Source organism: Eleginops maclovinus, chromosome 23 (genome assembly GCF_036324505.1).
Source record: "Eleginops maclovinus isolate JMC-PN-2008 ecotype Puerto Natales chromosome 23, JC_Emac_rtc_rv5, whole genome shotgun sequence".
NCBI classification, from domain to species: Eukaryota; Metazoa; Chordata; class Actinopteri; order Perciformes; family Eleginopidae; genus Eleginops; species Eleginops maclovinus.
In genome coordinates this window covers 19,028,883-19,050,572 of record NC_086371.1, presented here as the reverse complement: position 1 = coordinate 19,050,572, position 21,690 = coordinate 19,028,883, and the positions used below count along the sequence as shown (strand labels likewise).

Below are 21,690 nucleotides of genomic sequence, written 5' to 3'. Positions count from 1 at the left end.
AAAAAAAGGAGTATCTAGAAAATGAGTTTGAGGTATATATGAGCATGTGGGTGAAAAGGGCGAACGTTGAAAGAGAAAATAAAAACAGTGTGAGAAATCGAGGCTGAGCAGCAGTCAGAAAACAGACAGAGAGGGATGAGTGCAGACGGAGGGAGTGTGTGGATCTTCGAGCAATGATTCTCATTAAGAAGTGGCTCCGGGGTCCAGTCACTCGGCATTGATTTGTTTAAAATCCAAAGCTCAGCCATCGACAACTTTGGCATCCTCAAGTCTCCGTCAAAGCCAACAAGTGCGCACAGAGGGAGTGCGAGTCAATGACCAATCATGCATTTTTAAACCTCCAAAGCACACTCAAGCCAGCAAATCATATTATGACACCTTTACTTAACACGTTAATATTCAAAATAAATAATTAAAGTCCAAATAAAATCGTTCTAATTTCTTCTGTGGACCCTGACACAAATCTGACTCCTCAAACACTTAAGTGTGTGCATGGTTTCAAATACTCATTCTCGTGTACTTGGGTGTCAATGTGTGTGCGTGGGTGTGTGTGTGTGTGTGTGCTCATGGCTGAACAGCCTATGAATAGAGGCCATAGTCAATCAATAGCAATCTACGGCCAGCCTTCGCAATGCTAATGGAACTGTGGAGGAGCTGGCATTTGGCCAGTGCCATCACTGCAGCATCAGTCTGAAAGCTTACACACACACACACACACACACACACACACACACACACACACACACACACACACACACACACAGATGTCAAAAAAGGTGAAAGAGACAAGAGGTGAGACTCACAATGTGTGTCAATATGAGAGACAAAGACAGAGAAGGAGACAGAGAGCGGGGGGACATGCATAGAGTGAGATGGATGTATGGCGTGACATTGTTTAGGTGATCAGGGATGATCGATGGAATCATTTCACTGCCCCCCCCGGCCCCGTTGCACGGCCCATCTCCCCTCATCTCCCCCTTAAGCAGTGGTCATTAGGAACACACACGCACATACCGACACACATGCAGACTGAGTTTCACTCTGTCATCATCCCTAAGGCAAGGTCACAGAGCCATATCGCCTCAAAACACTTTCCTGTTTGGTCTGGCAGCTGTGTGTGTGTGTGTGTGTGTGTGTGTGTGTGTGTGTGTGTGTGTGTGTGTGTGTGTGTGTGTGTGTGTGTGTGTGTGTGTGTGTGTGTGTGTGTGTATACATTATGAGGAGAGAGCTCACTGGTAATGTACAGAAAAAAGGCCTCATATATTGAGTTACAAAGTCGTATGACATCTTATTCGTGTAGCTCAACTACAGTGACCTTTACAAGTCTTTTCCGAGTCGACAGTTCAAACTGAATATACTGTACTGAATATACTGCGCAAATCCCTCATGAGCTGTAAACACGCCAGAAAAAAAGACAAAAGCCCTGAACCTCTCTGTTTAATCATCTTTTTGCGAAAGCGAACACATTAAGTCGAGTTAATTGAGAGAAAGCTGAAAAAAACAAACATCTCAGGCGAATGTGTCAAACACCTCGCAAAATTGATGGACGCCTAATGCACCTTTTCTGCAGGAAAAGCAATTTCAGTGTGTTCATCAAAGTGATTCAAAAGTAATAAAAGTAACTCTATAATGTAAAACTGTCTCAGGGAAGACAAGGCTTGCAGTGCTTGCAGTGATTTAAGGGAAGCATGTAATCGATAATATCTTTCTTAAAAGTGAATATGACAGCAGGCAATAATTATTTACTGCGAGGGAGTGGTTATAAACTTGACGTCAATCTAGTATATATATCTATTTCAACCATTTTTACATTAGTATACGTCGACTGTTTATAAATCATTTTGAGCTATTTTACCATGTAAGGGGAACATTACATCAGATTGTTACATGGTCATCATTTTAGTCTTTTTTCGGGCAGTCCAAATATGAAGACTTTTTAATGTCAAGACGTAATTCAACTCTGCTTTCCCTATATTTTTTGCAAAATAGTCAATTAAAATATATTAAATTGATCATGTTCAAAGTCAGGGTCATTTCATTATTGAAAATAGGAGCCAGCCTTTGAAATAAAACCATTTACTTTTGATAATTGAGCCTATGATTGTTTAACATTTGTTATTTTGAATGTGTAACTGATATTTTGTCCTTATAACCTACAGTAGTTTCCATGAAACTACTTCACATTGTATATGCTCATAGTCCAGGATATTTTTAAGCATTGATCCTAATATGGAAGCTGTTTTTGTGATATTAAGACACCTTCTTTGACATTTGGTTTGAAATGATTCCTGAAATTCAACTCTTTCTTTGTCATTGTTGGGAGCTCCTTACACCTATACAGTTCCTCATGCACCATTATTGGCTGTTCTCCGGAGTGATATGAATCTCACTTTCAAGGCTTGATAGGTCGCAGTCCTGCTTTTGCACCACTTATCGATGTCTTTTAGGTAACTATTTTAACAATTTATTATTATTCTTTTCAGTATAGCCCTTTCTTAATGCTTACTTACTAGTTTTAAGCTTTCTTAATAGCAATACATGGCATACCAAGCTTATGATTTCTGTGTCGTACAGCCCATTCAAAAGCACGGATATTCCTTTGTATTAATACATATTCTATTGAATACATATCTTCAAATTAATAGCTATTCACTTTCTTTTCACGTATCAGCTGGCAACTGCAGAAAACCCTTGGGCCAAGAACCCTTGGGAATCTCTGCTATAGGCAAAGGTAATCCCTAACAAAATATAGGCAGAACTGCATGAGTGCAGCTCCTCCACTTACAAGAGTAACCTGGTTTCTACTAATGCACAGCTAGAACATCTTTCCTCTCTGTGCTTGTGAAACAATCCTGTATTTGACCTATTTTTTGCTTCTGATGCAGCACAGCAAACTACCTGCCCGTCTTCAGCAGAAGCAGCGCTCTTTGAAATTACCGGATGCTACTCCCTTCTAACGCGCAAGCCACTGTCCTCACACCGTCCCTTAGAATTGCTTTCACATCTATCGCAACGTGACATCCAGGGAGGCAGCCCACGGCCGGCGGGGCTGAGTGACTCACAGTCTGGGCTGGAGGAAAAAGGAAGTCTCTCCTCCTTTTTTATGTTAATAACACAGACCTGAGGAGAGTGTTCTGGAGGAAGAGATGCAGGAGACAGAACAAAAGAAGAGGTGAAGAGTTCAGGAAGCTGGAGTCAGTGCTTTGGGGAGAAGGATATTAAATATGAAGGGAGGTGAGGATGAAACGTGGACGGGCGGCGGTAGCAGCAGAAAGGCCGAGATAGCAAAGAAATGGAGGACATTAGATAAGATGAAGAATGGTATGGAGAGCGCTTAGTCTGGTTTGGAGTTTACAAACAACAGCGTGATGAGTCATTGAGTCACCGCTGTTGCGACTACCCCAGCAGCTATAATGAGGCTGTGTGGATGAACAATGGCACCTCTAAGACAAAAAGCCCTTTCCACCAGAAACACAAGGATCAATTTGTCACTTCGGCATGACTGTAATTGTGACACTTTCATCTGTCACATAGTTAGCTCTGGCACGGATCGATCACTTAGAGTGTTAACGTTGCATAGCTAACAAATGGGATAACACGGCATTCGCTTTGATTGACGATACGATGTTTTCTTGCTTAGGGGAAAATTAAAAGGTGAATGAACATGATGAATAGCAATGTAAAAAATATTGTTCTTCTTTATTAATATGCAGCGTAAAGTAAGTGAAAGGACTGAAATTAACTGGGATTTGTTTTGTTTTTTTCTTTTTATAAATGAGACTGTAGAAAAAAAGCTGGTGATAAGAGGACAATGACGCTGTGGATGGAGGGCTGCTTAGAGATATGAGGAGTGGGATGTATTGGGGTATAGGTGACACACATGGCAGCGCCACATGCAGATGGTACACATGGATGAGCAGCCAGGGTAGTGAAGCATAAAACTAGCCAGCTCACTGATCAGACACACACACACACACACACACACACACACACACACACACACACACACACACACACACACACACACACACACACACACACACACACACACACACACACACACACACACACACACACACACACACACACACACACACACACACACACACACACACACACACACACACTCAAACAGCATGCTGAGAACACCAGTTAGCTTGCCAGCCCTTAACTCACCCAAATCACCACTGTGAAAATTAATACCTCCAACCATCCATACAAAAAAACAGCCGGACCCTCCATGGAAGACACACACACACACACACACAAACACACACACACACAGACACACACACACTCACGCAGGAAAATCAATAAATGCATTAAATATTAACATAGGAAAATGCATTCATAAAATTGAGAAACCTTTCCGAAGCATTTTCCTTTTAAAGTCGACTCAATAAAAAACCTAACATTTTAATATCAGATGAGTAAATCCTAATGATTTCCTTTCCCCATTGCTTTTAAAAACACTCTGAGAATGACTGCGGGGGATTTTCCACGCACACAAAAACACGGAGGTGCTTACCTGATGAGAGACGAGACAGATTAGAGAAATACAACATTCCCTTTCACAACATTCACACAAAGCCTTCAAAGCGCATGTATTTTACACAAAACGCACAGGCGCTGATGGCCATATACACAATAAAGCATGGTGCGTCGGGAGGACACAGGGGGCTGAAAGCAATCTTCCAACTGACCTTGAGTGGGGAGGACAAAACGTGTGATGGAGGGAGAAAAGAAAAAAACCCAATGCGATGGAAAAGCAGTGAAATACATAATCTATCTCCACTGGCAGAGGGAAACAAATGCTTTCACTATGATTGAGGACACATCGCCCTCAAACATCGACACACGCGCATATATGTACACACATTTTGGCTTAGAGAACACTCGGTGGAAAACTGAAGGCAGAGGAAAAACTCATTTTCCTAAAGCGGGAGGGAAACGCAGAGAGAAAGTGATGCAAGGAAGGAGAAAATCTGTGTGCGGAGAATAGGAGAGTCAGTGAAAAAGGCCGGAATAGGTGGAAACAAAAAAGGAGCGAAGCAGACAGAGACAGGTGGAGGGAGTAAAGAGAGGGAAGGATGAGAGATGACTGCTAGTGACCGGCCTTTGTAGATGACTGTCGTTGCTCACTTTCGAGTCAGCTTCACTGAGGCAAAGTCTTAATGACTCACGGCCCAATACTCTGCATAATCAAGCTGTGCATGTGTGGGTCTGTGTGTGTGTGTGTGTGTGTGTGTGTACGAGCCACTAGTCTTGTAACAGAGAACTTTATTACCATCTGTTCCCACACATGCTTATTTGTTTAGCCGTGACACGCACGTCTTCTTCAAACGCTTTGCCATTTTCTCTCTCTCCAGCTTTGCGCCTCTTCCAATCACCTCTTCCTTTTGCGTGTCCTCCCATCCCCTCTGCCTCGCACCCCCACGTAGAAGAGGGTTGTATTCCAATTAAAAGCGTTGGACAAAAAAACCCAATCGAGAAACACGGCCATCTTCAGTGGCTTTCAAACTACCCTCGCTCGCCGTGGTGAAATGGAATTGTGCTCCAGCTATTTTAATCAAAGCATGTTGTGTGTGTGTGTGTGTGTGTGTGTGTGTGTGTGTGTGTGTGTGTGTGTGTGTGTGTGTGTGTGTGTGTGTGTGTTTGTGTCAGCCTTTGTCACTGTGTGTGTGCCTCAGTACCTGCAGAGGCCATTAGGTGGAGCTGGTGACTGACTGAGAGGACGAGAGCAAGGACGAATGGCAGGATGAAATGCAAGGGAAGGCTCCCTCCCTTCTACGTATTATACCCAATTTCTTTCTGGCAGTGTGTTTTTAAGGTGTCCGACAGTATGTTGTACGCAGGATTGCTTGTGTACAGGAGCATCCATTATTTATGGTACGCATGGAGGAAGTAGTAGTGCTTTATTGGTTGAAGGTAAGAGAGAAAAAAAAAGAACACAAGAAGAATAAAATGCTATTTGTGCACCATGACACATTTTAAAGACTGTGATGGACCTTTTTCATGGTGTACATTTTAATTAGTCATGGCAGGGAAAAGCCCAGGTGTGGCTAATAACCTTAACGACGTCCAGACAAACAACCGTGCACAGCATCAAAGTCCCCAATCTGGAATGCCGCCATCGTTAATGTTATTAATTGCACCTGTGCTTTTTCTGCTATGGCAAAAAATGCCTGCAGTGGAAATAACTGAGCGTACATAAAGGTTTAATTAGAGATCTCAGCCCGGTGTCACAACCAAATATAACTGAGGAATTGTCCTGCAACAACATTTCCCGAAAAAAAAAAGAAGCACAGACTATCCCCGGAATTTATGAAAAACACTCAGACACACGCGCACCTGTGCAGCCACAGATCTCGTTGGCAGTTCAGAGGAAAAAGGGACGGTAGCCTGGAGGAAGGGCAGGTGTCCACAGATGGAGCGCTCTCTGTGTCTCTCTTTCCTCTCTTTCTCTTTTCGCTGCCACAGATGGACCCAATCACACCTATTTCTCTCTCACATGCCCCATAGCCACATTATCAGCGTGAGTGTGGGTGCACGTCTGACTTGTTTATTGTCACATAAAAGGGGTGTGTTGGGAATGAGTCTCTTAATATGCGTACGTCTGGGGTGTTTATAGCCGAGCACATGGGGTGTTTACTGAGCAGAGCAGTGGTCACTACGAAGAGTAAACACCGGCCTTCAATCTATCTACAAGTCAGTGCAACCCCATTGTAAGTGTTTGGTTGATTGTGTTCCCTAAAACACATTGCGTCTATCGGCAAGAAAATGTGTCCTAGAATTCAAAATGATCCACCGGTTTAGGATTAGGTTTAATTTCATATCATATTTGCATACTTGGTGACAGCGGAACACGTGTGAGGTGGCCTGCAGAGGGACTGTCTGTCTCAGATGGCAGGGGGTCCCGCTAGCCAATGGGACCACCCGCTCTGTAAAGCAGGAAGTGAACCACCGATCTGTCATCTGTCTTCATAAACAACCCAGTCAGGACCCTCCTAATTAGTCACCATGGAAACCATAGCTAATTCCCTGGTCTGCCATGCCAATCACGTCCTGTCTGTAGCAGCAATCAGAAAGGCACATTTATCCACCGCTGGGCTGGATCCGTGTAACAGATGTGTGTGTGTGTTCATGGGTGTCTTTATGTGTGTGTATGTGTGTGTGTGTATGTGTGTGTGTGTGTGTGTGTGTGTGTGTGTGTGTGTGTGTGTATGCGTGTGGGCGGTTCAGGGAGTTTGAGCGTGTGAAAGGCCTGTATTTCCTTTGACAATGTTGCCTTTATATTTTAGCGAGAATAAAAAAAGTCGGTATTGCGCCTGTCTAGCTTGTTAATTCATAATGTTTGTTCAGATAGGAGGCAGATGTGTCAGAGCTGCTGTGAGGGGTGTGTGCCGTGTTGTGATTGTCTGTGGGAAACTGTTTGATTAGCTTGACGAGCGCTAGCAATCCCCTCACTCCCACAAAGCAATCAAACAACCACAATATGACACAAAATCACGAAAAGGTGTGGACGCAAACAAGTGGACGCGCTTCACCTTTTCCCTGAGGTCAAACACCAACACACTCAATACAACACAACCCCTGCTGCTCTCAAATAACCTCACAACAAATCAGATTTTAAAATCAAATCACATCTAAATATTCAATCAAATAATCAGCGATGAATTACAAAGGCAAATACCTCGAAATAACCTTGTAGATATTGAGGACCACACACATGAATAAATTATGGATTGGAGTGGAATAGGGACATCCCGTGTCCCGTCCATTTCTTGCCATCAGCTACCTGTCAATCACTGCAATTACCATCAACTGAAACGTGCTCACCCGAAGGCTGGGGACACACAAGGGCACCTAGAAAAAAACCACACACATGCAGGGGTTGAAGGATTGCAATTCAAACAGCACGTACTGACATTCCCGGATGCCAATCATAACTTCAAGCGCACATCAAAGCCAAGTTCTATACAGATGTATGCCGTTTGATCACCACCACCACCGCCTCCACCGTGCGCACACATTCTCACACAGCGCCTTATGCATGGATAACCTACATAACAGCGAGGCATTCAAATCCGGGATGTAAAGGCTGGGAAAACTGAGAAATAATTCAAGGTTTACAGATGAGCGGGTGTCCTTCCACGGAGACAGTCAAGTTACAGTGACGCTCTATTATTCCTCACAGGAGAGGGTACAGCACAATATGGCAAATAAGTATCCGAGGGGTCTTACCTGTCTCATGAGAGAGGGTCTTGGCTCTCCCCGTGTTGCCTGAGTGATGCATCGCTCCGTACTTGTCTCTGCTCGTGATTAACCCCCTACCCTTATCGTTTCTCCTCCACACTCCACTCCTCTCCGCTCCCTTAAGAGTCTTCTTTTCTTGATTCTCAATTTTTCAGCGCCCTGTTTCCACCCTCTGGTTTAAAAGTCCTTGCTGCCTCTCCTTTCGCTGTTGTTCTTCTTCACTCTTGTTGCCCCTTTCTTCTCCCCTCTCCCGTGTGTTTGCAGTGAAGCACAATCCGGAGCACCGTGCCGGGGGGAGAGAAACAGAGAGAGGGAGCAGGAGACGCACACACAGTCTCTCTCAGCGTGGATAAGCACACGTGTAGCAGTGGAGAGGAACGCCACACACCAACACACTTAGGGACAAAAGATGAGCCCTGCACTGCTTTCCCTCCTGTTTTTCATCAAGACTGCAGGTCTCTCCTTTTTGGGTGCAATCCGTCACACATCAAGGCCAGCTCGGGCAAAGGGTGAAAGGATGGATGAGGAAAGTGAGAAAGAGAGTGCCTTTCAGCCTGTCGCAGGCAGAGAAGAGAAGGAGAGATGCGGCTGTGGCTCCATCCTCCATCTGCCCACAGCTGAGACTGAGAGCAGACTCAACACACACACTCTCTCTCTCTCTCTTTTTCTCTCCACTTCTCTCTCTCTCTCTCCCAGCAGCGCCGCACCACCGAGATGGAGGGGGAGGAAGGATGACGGCGGGAGCTAACGAATGAGCCAAAGGGAGAGAGAAAAAGAGGCAGGGGTGAGACAGCGAAAGAGGGGAGAGCGTAGCGGTAGACAGAAGGAGAAGAAAGAGGAGGAGGAGGAGGTTGCAACGGGTTTGGGAGAACGCGACAGAGCCCACGAGCGGTGGAGGGTGAAAGAGTGACAGAATCATGGGAATGTGACAAAGCATGCACATCAAATCGAAAAGGGGAAAAGGGATAGAGAGAGGATAAAATGGGATGTAGGAGGCGTGAAAGGAGTTGGTGGCGAAAGGACAGAGGAGAAAAAAGAGGAAAGGTGGAATCAGAGGGGAAGACGGGGTTGGGGGCAAAAGGAGAGAAGACAAGGCAGTGGAGCGGAGAAGCAAAGGAGAGAGGGAGGGAGGAAGGGCAGAGGACACTGCGGCGATGAAGCCAGTAATATGTCAGATCCCACATGGGCGCGCTCACGTTCATGTCCTTAAATAGGGGAAAGAACAATGTCAAACAGCGCAGCCACAGAAGAAGCCCCCTTGATGAAACCCTGCCCTGAAACCAAATATCACACACGCCATAAAATAATTTACCCCCACATAAAGACAAGGATGAACCAGAGCTGTCAAACGAGCTACTAAAGGTGTGTTTCATTCTCGCTTTGTCCGCCAGCTCAGGTGTCATGTCACCAGGTAAGTGGAGGTCCTCGCATTGGCCAGCAGAGGGCACACATCCTGTCACATGTCAACCAAAGGAGGGCTGAGGTCATCAACAGCTCATCGACATATTGGAGTATTAACATAATCCTTCATTACTGGACACATTGATCAACACTCAGTATGCAGCTGACTCATCAGTTAGGTCGCTCATTAGACATTAAGACAACCCTGCATCACTAAGGCTGTTTACTTAGAGATGTTTCAATCTAAAGTGACACAATTTGAAGTTGAAGTTGTTCTCGATCACACACCCGTTCACATGTCTTAGTATTTTGATTCAAAAATCATCTGCGATAAAATAGGAGGTGTTCTTTGTTTAAGGACCCACTTTCCACCAACAATGTCATGACATCAATCCATCGCTCCAACTGGTGGATCTTGAAGGTTACTAGAAGAATGATGGGACTCTAATAAAAGCAGGCAGAGATGGAGAACAATCTAGTCTACACTCAAGAGCAGCTTAGCGAAAGCATGTAGCTAACACAAAGCAGGTGTGGAGTGGTGGAGAAGAGGGAGGAGGAGACGAGCGGTAAAGGCCAACCCCTGAGCCACCACTCCAGAGGACGGCTGTCTGCCTCATTTTCTACCTCTTCATGTGACATTCTCACACGCCATCTATCATCCTCAACGAGGGTCGCTGTCTGTGTGTGTGTGTGCGCTCAACATGCTGAGTACTTTGATTACACAATCGGATTACAACAAACCCTGATGACAATTGACGAACATATGCAATTAGATTGAGGATATATTTATGAAGGATTACCTAAAGGGCTTTTAAATTGTGCATTTGTGTATGAGAAATGTATTTACATCAAGATGTTTATGATGACTAATAGATAGTGGATTCTTCATTGATCTTTAGTTGAATTTGATTAAGGTAACAAAAACCTCAAATACTCCAACAAATTTTTTCACAAAAGTAAACATCTACACATTTTCCTGGTGAGACCTGAAATAATCTTTGTAATGTCCATCAAACTATAGATCCTACACATCCACTGGAGGTACATTCTGTAAGTACAATATATACTTCTTGCTAGAAATGTAATCAAAAAGGTGAAAATACTATCCCACAATTTAGGATTTAACCACTAAAAATAAGTCTGGTGTCCGCCATGTTTTGTTTTTGTCACAGCGATTACGTGATGTTGGCACTGGCAATTAGAAATCTGTAGCCATGTCACAATTTGAAAGGTTTTTTTTGTTTGTTTACACATTACGTTTTGCCCTGTGGACCAACGTAGCTAGTACAGGTTTTTTTGGAGACTAGGTTGGTAATCCAGAAGTATTTAAAGGTGCCATAGAATGCATCTATCTGGTATTTTAAATTGTTCTCTGATGTCGACATAGAAGGTATATAACTTTGATTGATCCAAAAAATGTCCAGATGCAGTTTTACAGGCCCTTTTCCAACCCTATGATTTGGTCCTAGAATTAAACAAGCTGAATTGCCTTATTTGGCTATTAGTCTGCTCTGATTGGCTGGTTTACAAGGATCAATCCACGGCTGCCTCAGAGCCCACAGAAGTAAGTGAAGTTCACAAAACTGTGAGAGATGAACCATGGAGGATATTGGCATCCAACCTTACATGTTTGAGCCTTTATCGGAGGAGGAAACCGATGAATTTGAAGAACAGCCAGTTGGTCGGAGATTGGAGAGCAACGTCATGGAGTGGTAAGTGTTAGTGTTAGTGTTTCCAGCAGCTGGTGTATGCAAATGTTGGGGCTGGACTACCGTGTGTGACGTAACACACAGGGACTGTTGAAATTCGCCCGTTTTACCGCTGTGATATGCATATTCATGATATGCACGTGAAGGAGGAAACAATGGTGTTTGAGGCTCACGGTATGTCAGTTCAATGTACCGAACTCTCCTTATTCAACTATGCCAAGGTAAATACAGTTTTCCATTCTATGGCACCTTTAAATTAGATCATTGTTTTTCTTTCCCATCCAATAGATTATCTTAGAACATTTCCTAGGCAATGTTTATCCATGAATGACCTACTTCATCAGACCCAACCCACCACATAAACAACAGAATAAAGGTGTAGTACACACACTCACAGGGTTGAGGCTCCATTTACCGCAGAGGGGGTGACAAAAGGGGTAACCAAGGGGGGAGGCTTGGGGTTTTCTGCTATGACTTCATCATATTAAAGTTGAGAGCGCGCGCAGGTAGAATCAGCGGGAGCACATTGAGGAGACGCTGGATTTTTCTAGATGAGGTTCCGTCGATTTGTCATGATAAAAAAAAAACATCTGAGACAGAAACAAATTGCTTTTTTGACAACACCTTGTAATACTCCATCATGCACACGTACACACTCACATGAGCCCCTCCCATCTACACACACCGACATACACACATGTGAACGTAACGTGATACATTTTCTCTTGCGGGTTATTCATCAATGCCATTCAGGATCATTATACCTGGCATATCTGTATAACTGTATATATTCCGTGGATATGTGGGATACACAGAAGCTACCATTCATTGTCGTTCAGAAGAGAGTCTATTGAACCTGCTAGATGCTTTAGTATTAAGGTTGTGAGGCTGTATGAAGAAGAACAATGTGGTTAAGCAACAAGAATGGAAGAATATGAAAAGGTCACAAGGACCAAGTGAACAATGAAGGTGTAGTAGATTGAGATGTAGGTGACTCTCTTGCTGTTTGGCCTAAAATGCAGATTAACTCAAGATAAACAATTTTTCTTTTTCTTAATTTTTCACTTTAAGGTTATTCTGTAATATTAACAAAAGGATTGCAAGCTTTCCATTTATGCAATAGTTGAACACTTCATTCGGATCCCTCAGTGACAGTTTTTGTTCTTTTTCACCCTTACAATTCACCTACCCCTTTTTGTTTCTCCTCCTCCTCCAACCTGTCTCTTGAAGTGAAACACCTAGCGAGAGCAGGTGAAGGGGGGGAGAGAGCGCCAGAAGAAAAAAAAAAGGTGGGAGGAGAATAGACGGAGGGAGAACGTGTGCTATAATGTGCCCCCATGGGTTGAACGCGGTCATTTGTCATGAGACTGAAAGCTTAAGAAAAGACTAGTTAACCTTTACAGCTGATCCCCGCGAGACACAGGTAAAAAAAAACAGCCCAGCAAAACACCTCCAGGAGATGGACGTACACACAAACACACACACACACACACACACACACACACACACACACACACACACACACACACACACACACACACACACACACACACACACACACACACACACACACACACACACACACACACACACACACACACACATGCATGAGTGGACCTTGGAGTATAGGCTTCAGAATCGATAGTGGTGAAACCGCTCTATGAGAAAGGGAGAGGAGGTTACCATTTTTTTTTCACCTCCCCCTCCTCTCAACTCTCCCTCAGCGTCAAAAACCTTGTTGTCTCCGTGGTCCTTGTTCTCCCCCCCCACCCCACCCCTTCCTTGTCATGCCCACATCCTACCAGAGTAATTAATCACCTTGTGCTAATGAGCTATTAACTAATGACAGATTGACATGCCTCTGCCCGTGTGCGCATGTGTCTCAGTGTGTGTCTGTGTGTCTGCGTGAGCATGCTTTGAGTGTCGCCGGAGCCACCCTCAGCACGCTAATGTGATTAATAAGGTTAAGCTCTTATTAAGGGGGAAGCACTAGAAACACGCAGCACACACACCTAACCACACAAAAAGTGAAAGTTCATGCAAAGAAACACAAAAAAAGAACATTTCTTTCATCCACGGGGCAAAGGATGATGAGTTTCAGCCTGCTAGAAGTTGAAAATAAAATGAGGGCGCGGAAAAATATAATACTTTATACCTTTCACTATATATTCTCATTATCCAGAGGCAGACTGTGCCATACACTAATCACATCTCAGGCAAAAAAAGAGAAAGAGGAACTGCAACTGAGTTAAAAAAAAGTGCTTTTTTATCAAAACCTACAACCGCTTTCTTGTTTATTTGTTGGATGGATATTCTCTGTCGTTTGTCGAAGTCTTCACAGTCATTCACTAGATGACTCACTCCAGCCCGTGGAGATCTACAGAGAGTGTGCCTCGCTTGCTGTTCGTGACAAAAAAAAAACACCCACCGACTCTCTATCCTCCCTTCACCTTCAAGACTGTTTTCAGCACCAGGGACAGCTACACAAAAGAAGCGCCATTATGAGCAAATGTGAAGTGCCCTACAACAATGTCCTTGTTTCGGTGCACAGTGTGATACCCTCCTTCTTAGCAATAACACTCACCTCCTAATAGACTTTGTACCAAATGATTACAGGGAAAATAGAGGCTCTATATCAAATTGAAGGTGTTGGTAACAGTAACAAAAAGACAGTACCTGGATTCTGTTTAATCAGATGTAAAGGCTCTGCGTTCCAACTCCAAGAGAAATGTACTTACAGCAAGATCATTGATACTCAGAGGAATCCTTGCACTACATAAAAGAGTCTACCCCAGCTGCACGTGGGTGCATATGTGTAACTGTGAGAGCGTTTGTGGGTGTGCCAGAGCATGTACTGTACTGTATGTGCTGCTTTGACCTAACAGTGCGTCCCTCCGGAAAAGTTTTGGCGCATACCGAGACTCATTTGCATTCTCGCAGCTCTCTCGTTTTTTTCTGTGGCTTTAGAAGTGAACAGCTGCTTAATGGTCATAGCTCTTCAGAGACAGGACATTGGGAACCAAAGAGGGGGTTAGCCAGGGTTTCTGCACTGCCAAACACACACACACACACACACACACACACACACACACACACACACACACACACACACACACACACACACACACACACACACACACACACACACACACACACACACACACACACACACACACACACACACACACACACACACACACACACACACACACACACACCGAACCACACACCAGGTAAAGCCTGCTGCAGCCATGGCTCTGAGAGTGAGATGTGACCATTTAGCAGATGTTTTTGTTTCCCAAAAGTGACTTTGGAGGCTTTTCACACTGTTGAATTTAACTACAACGGAAAACAAAGCTAGGCACACATGCATTAAACTGAAGCTGATGTGACAAGAGAGAGAAATCCTTTGCTCCGGATGGCAAAAACAATACTTGAAAAGACAGGATTTGTGCCGATTTAAAGCTTGTCATGAGCAAACTTCATATTCTTATTTGCTCAAAGCAGTGAAGGTTGTTAGTATGATCTAATTTAAAAAGCAAAACACAGGGATTGAGGCGGGATTTTGGGGATATAGGGAGTTTGAGGACTTTTTCAGTATTTAGTGGAACCTGCCAATTCAAATAAGCTATTTGAACCCTGAACAATGGTCACACTCACAAACACATGTATTCATCTCCACACTCATTTCACAGACACACACAGATGGTTTGTGTTTCATGAGATGACAAAGGTGGGGTTGGGTACAAGACAAGTGAAAGACAGTTTTCGCCTGTGTGTGAGTGTGGAGAGCCTTCTCAGCAGGGAGCCTCACGTCTTGACCTTTACATCTCTGAGATTACTCACATGTCCTTTTTTTAACAAAAGCACATTTCCGAGAGCAGGTTAATGCGACGCACACAGAAGTGCACACTCAAAGCAACAAATTGATTGATTGACAGTTTTATTGATCCAGGTAACATGGCTTTTTGGTCACCAGAGCCATAAATAAACATAAGAAAAACAACCTTGGAATACATTTGATCTAATATTACAACAAACAAACAAATACATTAATTGAATATGTCTGTTTGGACTTAACTAGGATAAAAACAGTAATATGTTGAGGATGTCTCCAGGAAAATCTGTCTTAGTGTCTAAGATGAAGAAATAATCCAAAATCTTAAAACATGTGTTTAATTGATTTATATCTTGGCACTCTTTTACAGGTCAGTACAATTACTGAATATTGTTTTGTTGGCTTGAAACTTCATAAATTTTACACATCTTGTGAGAATTATTTATAAACTTGATCTTGAGATGTTCTGTTTGGGGTGTCAGAGACTCCAGCTGTATAACACCGTTAACCACGATGGATCCTAATGAAACTCCATATTGCAGATAGTGCATTTCACATAGCAAGTTTAGAAGACCTCTTTAAAGTGTAATACTGCTGTGTTCTCTTTTGGGATTTACCCTTTTGGAAACCATATATACAAAACATGCACTATTTTCTTATTTGGTGCATTAACAATGCTAAAGACGGTGTTTTAAGCAGAGGGACTGCTTACAATGGTTCTCACCATGGCTAAAACTGAGCAGAAGATTAGCAGCTAACGATGCTAACATTGCTAATAGCATAAATAACCAAAAAAGTGTTGACAGAGCTAACAGTGTGAAACTCAGGGGGATACTGCTCTCAATATGAAAGCTTGTTATCTGGAGTTTTGAGCAGGTTGATTTCTTCCAATTGGTTCTCACCATGGCTACGGCTAAGCAGAACGAGAGCAGCTAATGACGCTAACTACGCTATTAGCTTCATAAACGATATTTGTGTTAAGAAGACAAGTGGAGAACATTTTAACAACACACGAAAGTTAAGATCTAACCACCGTATATTCAGCGTTCCTGTTTCATAAATAGCTGTAATAACAGTACAAACAGCCTGGGGGATCGACAAACACACTCCAAATCATGTCAGAATTAATTAAAATGCAGTCAGGTAACAGATGATTAACTCCAACAAGTATGTGGTTAAGATTGATGGGGACTGGATAAATATGAAAATAAATCCTGCCTCTTTCATTGTGATTGGCTGCTACAACTTGGGGATAGCTGTTGAATGGTTACCAAACAAAGTGCCTTAAACTCCTGACCACAGTCAAGCAGGTGTGGGTGACACAATATTAATGTTGTAGCTTGAATTATTGTTTGAAAGTGTTTATGATAAATGGCACCCTTCTGGTTTCCTTGTGGTAGGCTGTAACACTTTACTCAGCGGCTCAGTATGCAGCACATAACCATAAAATATGGATGTAGAAAGAAGGGTTCAATAGAGGCATACATAAATGTAAATACCCTTAATGAAAAGAGAAAAGAAAAACACCAAAATGAGAGACAACAAACTGCCAAATATCACATATCTGGATGATGATGAGGAGCCAGATACGCAGACGCAGGGGACAGGACAGCTCTCATATAGAGACAAATGACCTCCCAACATCACAGACATGGTGGGCTGGGGGAGAATAAAAGCTTGGATACATAGAATACAGAAGGCAAAAAAGACAGAGAGAGAGAAAAGGAGAGCTAGATCAAACACGAGGATTGATGGGCTTGTAATTTTCTCTATTCTGCCAGCTAAAGATGATGAATCCCTCTATGGGGAATTTAATCAGACTCCAACAAAGAGTATACACATAAGCAGGGCTGCAACAAACCTGTCAAGTAAACAGAACAGTACAAACAAAATACAGAGCTCTTGTGTATCCCTGTGTGACTCCAAAGCACAACTTCTCGATTTCTGGGCTCAAGGCAAAGTTTTTGTGTCCATCCATTTACACACAATATAATTAATAGACGTGCATTACTTTTAAGAATGCACACAGAGTGAAAAGCTTTGATACTGTGAGACAGAATGCATGTATGTCCAAGGGAACGGCTGTAAGTGTGTGTCCTTTGTTGGTTCTCTTCTGGGCATAAATGCTGCCTCTTTACAAGACTGAATAAATTACAATGCCAATGCCACACAGATCAATACACAAAAGCTATGGCCAAATTAATTGCTTGTGACAACGTAAAGGAAGACAGCAGAACTTGGGAGGAGGAGGAGGAGGAGGAGGAGGAGGAGGAGGAGGAGGACGACGGCGAATCGGCCTTGGATGGTGAAGCGCTGTAAATGTCGGGAGTGCATGAGCTAATTGTCTGAATTGTCCGTGCTTAAAACAGTCATAGTCAATAAGCTATTTAAATGTGAGAGGGTTTCTGAACGTCCAGTCTGTTCATTTATTTACACCTTTGGAATTTTTTTATAAATAGAGAAGACGTTGAAAAGAAGACGATATTATATGGATAGGAATAGAGAGAGTTTGGAGGTAACTGTCGATATGATGGACAGATCGAGAGAGAAGGGGCTCCCAGAAGGAGAGGTGTAAAAATAGGATAGCACCTCTCCCCTGACTCGTCTCCTCTCGGACCATTTATCCAATCCTTGGGCACCAATTCCCCTCCTCTCTTCTTCCGAAATCCTTTCACCTATGACTTACCCTGCACCTCCTTTTCCAGACATCACCTCCCAGCATCCTTCCTCCACTGTGTCCATTTACTCACCCCCTTACACCTAGACCCAACGCAGAGGAAAGACAAAACCTCTCCATCCCCTGGGTGTTCCTCTTCATTGCACTTAGCTGTCGATGCTTTAAAATGTTTTACTCCTCTGATCCCAGATGACACGCTGTTACAGTAAACTTTGCTCTTGTTTTATCAAAAAACTATATTTATCCAACAGGATTTTGCTCACTGAGTCCTTTTTCATTTTGGCTGTCTTGCCTTGCTTTGCATTCATGCTGTAGCGCAGATTCAACACATTCAAGCGAATGGCCAATGAGGGATACTAATGGAAGGCGTTCAGAGCACCACTTATTGTCTTGTGTGTCCCAAATGCTCAACAAGCCAAACAGCACTGAGACTACTAACACGGGAATAGGAACAGTCCTCCACCGTTTTTCGTCCAAGTTTTTGGCCAAGTCTCACTTCGATTCTTCTTCTGTCCTCTCCGATATCTATCACTTTCTCACTCATTAAGCACCCCCCCGCCCCACTTCTTCGCCATCCCTCTATTCCTCTTTCTCTCTCCAGAGAGGAAAAAACAAACAGCTGTCAGGGTCAGGCTTGCAGATGAATTCCAAATGACTTTGAAGGGCAGAGGGGCCAACCAACTTTCTCCAGAGGAGAGGCCGGTTACAAACACTGCACATGCATGCAAACAGCATTGAATAAATATGGCCCAATCCTCGACCCACACATACATCACACAAAGTGCAGCTGCTCTTTGAATCAATACTGCATCTTAAATCGGCCTACTGTCAAGGTGAAGCAGTTTGTGTGAGCACAGTGGATCTGTGGGTGCTTGCGCACACACGATGCACACAAAGTGTGTGTGTGTGTGTGTGTGTGTGTGTGTGTGTGTGTGTGTGTGTGTGTACAAGTGGCTAATGCTAGCACCCATGTGATGACACAGATGCCGTAAAGCTCAATAAACAGAAATGCATTGTGGGCAGGTTTGCTCACTTCCTCTGGCTCAGATTTATTTCGGGAGTCCTTCTCTAAACTTTCTTTGGACACAAGGAGTCGATTTCACCTTCGCCGCCTCGCCACCCGTGGCTCAATTTGCAGCTCTCGCTGGGTCAAGAAGTGTCGATGAATCACTTTTCATCTTATCAATCATATCTACGTGATATCTCTCCATCATGTCTGTTGTCTGAGTCCACTCTCTATCACTGTCTGTTACCATTCATCCATCACATATGAGAGAGACCTTTACATTATTCAGCGGAGCTAAGTCAATGTTTAATCACGACATTTACATCACTCTCAATTCTTTCCTGCTGATTTCTCTCTAATGGGGTCGATACCACAGTCTAATTTGATTAAGAAAGAAACATATATATTTAAAGTATAGCATTTTGACTGAAGTAGCTATAGAGAGGCCAGATAGATATCTAAGAAAAAACAACAAAGTGTCCTGGGTCACTTTCCCAGTTCTAATGGATGACAAAATTACACTGCAGTCAGAGATTTACTGCAGTTTCTTTTAATATTGTCTTTGGTGCCAAATAACTGATTACAAGCATTATTAGTGAAGACTGCAACTACGCCTCATGTTGTGAATAATAATGAATACTTAGAGACAGGAACCAAACCAGTTGCTCTGTAATACTTCAAGGGGATAATTATATAGATTGCTTATACAAATTGATTTCTTTGTAGTTCCCATGATCAGCTAATTAATTAAATGATAGTTTAGCTTTGGGGATTTATTCTAAAGTAACACAATCCATTGCTTAGTCTGCTTTGCTTTGACACTACAAGGCAAATTAACCTATTGCAGTCCCATTACAGAGTCAAAATCAACCTTTTGAGATTAAAAAACCATTAGCAAGGTGTTTGGTTCCCAAAACCCCACAGTACAGCTTCTGCTTTAAGGCATTGTTAGCTTACATTTAACATGTTGCTACATTGTGGTTTCTAGCACAGTTTAGCAAACACTGCATTGATAATCATTTGCCCTAATGATGAATGATCTGTTACTTGTTGCTGACAAGTACATTTTGTTTCAAACAATTATTTCCCTAGCGAAAATGTGTATCCTGATTAATATCCCAGTTTGTGTGTAAAACAGATGATGAGCAAGCTAGTGTTAGCTGGTAACAACCATTAGGTAGGATTACGCTCCCTGCCACTCCGTGCCTTAATCCAGTTATACCCCTTGCGACCAAATATGGTCACTTTTGCCTTCAAAATAATAATAAAAAACAGGATGGCAACGCCTAGAATGCTTAAAACAACAGTCCAGAAAGCAATGCTTGACGTCACAGTGGCCTGGCCACTTGTAATTTACTGTGTATGGCTGTGTGCTAACAGCAAGTGTGACTGTTTGTGCTTTGATGTGTATGAATCTGTCTGTGGGTAGAGATAAGTCTGGATACGGTCATATGGGTAATAAAAACTAGTTTGAATCATTTTCAAACCACACATAAACTTGTAAGTACATCTCACAGAGTTGTTTAAACAATGGCTGACGAAATTTAATTGAATTTTTACTGCTCCGGTATATGACGGTGTGTATGTGCCTGCTCGTGTGTGTGTGTTGGTCCTTCCAAGTCTTTGAGTTTTGGCAGCAAGATCAGAGGAACTGTGTGTTGTTGTGTTTGTGTGTGTGTGACAGTGTGTGTGTATGTGACAGGGAGAGAGTAGGCATGAAAGTGAGATTCTGCTCTGAGACGTTTGATGTCGAAGAACAGCGTCTGCTGTCTGTCTGCCAACTGCCAACCCTCTATCCCCATCCCAACACATGGCCTCTGCAAAGTGTGTGCATGTGCATTTGAGTGTGTGTGTAAGTGGCCTGATTAGGCAGGGACTTGGCTATGTGACACTGCTACAGAGCTAGTTAGACTCATAACATGCACCTGAATGTGTCACAGTGTAAATGTGTGGGCCTGAGAGCGCAAAATAGGATTTTGTTTTTTAATCACATGACAGAGACAGGGCGCGGTACGAGGAAAAGAGGTGACTACGGATGTGGATGTGTGTGTGTGTGTGTGTGTGTGTGTGTGCGTAGGTGTATTGGGAAGAGTGAGCAATCTCTCACTTTACTAACTCTCATCCCACACCACCAATCTTTGGATGGGTCCTTAACACACAGTGTCAACCACACTTATGGCTAATTGTTAACTGATGCATGTGTGGTTCTGTGTGCATGTATGTGAACATACATGTGTGTGTTGTGTGGTACATACGCTCTCCCCCTGTTATTCTTTCAATATATATCTGCCACCTTGTCCAAAAAAAAGAGGCACAGAATATATATGTGAGGGAAAGCTAAAAGAGACATTTCCTTCTATATTTGCCCGAAGAAGGCCATGGGATGCTCTTTTGCTTTAGTTAGGTGGGAAGCTAACTGAAAAGATCCAGCAGTTGTGTGAAGGACTGAAAGACGAGGGAACAAAAGCATTGAAAGAGTGTATGGAGAAGAAAGCCAGGAATAAAATCTGTTAAAAAAGTCAAACTATTGTCTTTGACTCACACTGGCAGACACGCAGGCCTACGCAAACTAAGGCACGAACAAACAAAACAAAAACGGTGATTGAGGTAGCATGCACGCGCACACATACATGAAAAACCATACTGATATATTGGCAGAGCAAAAGGCTGAAAGATCAGGTGAATCTACAGAGCAAAGACACACAGATCTTCCTTTTGAATGCTTCCTGACATTTCCGTTCTGGTAGGGCCAGATATAGCTTTTCTGGCTCCCCACCGCTCACAAGAACAAACAAACTGCAAA

General features: G+C 43.2%; 1 protein-coding gene across 2 annotated transcripts in view; it reads right to left on the bottom strand.

Moving 5' to 3' along the window:
- tenm2a (teneurin transmembrane protein 2a) overlaps nt 1-21,690 on the bottom strand; it is a 158,835-nt gene that overhangs the window by 98,073 nt on the left and 39,072 nt on the right. The gene's annotated exons all lie outside the window — the stretch shown is intronic.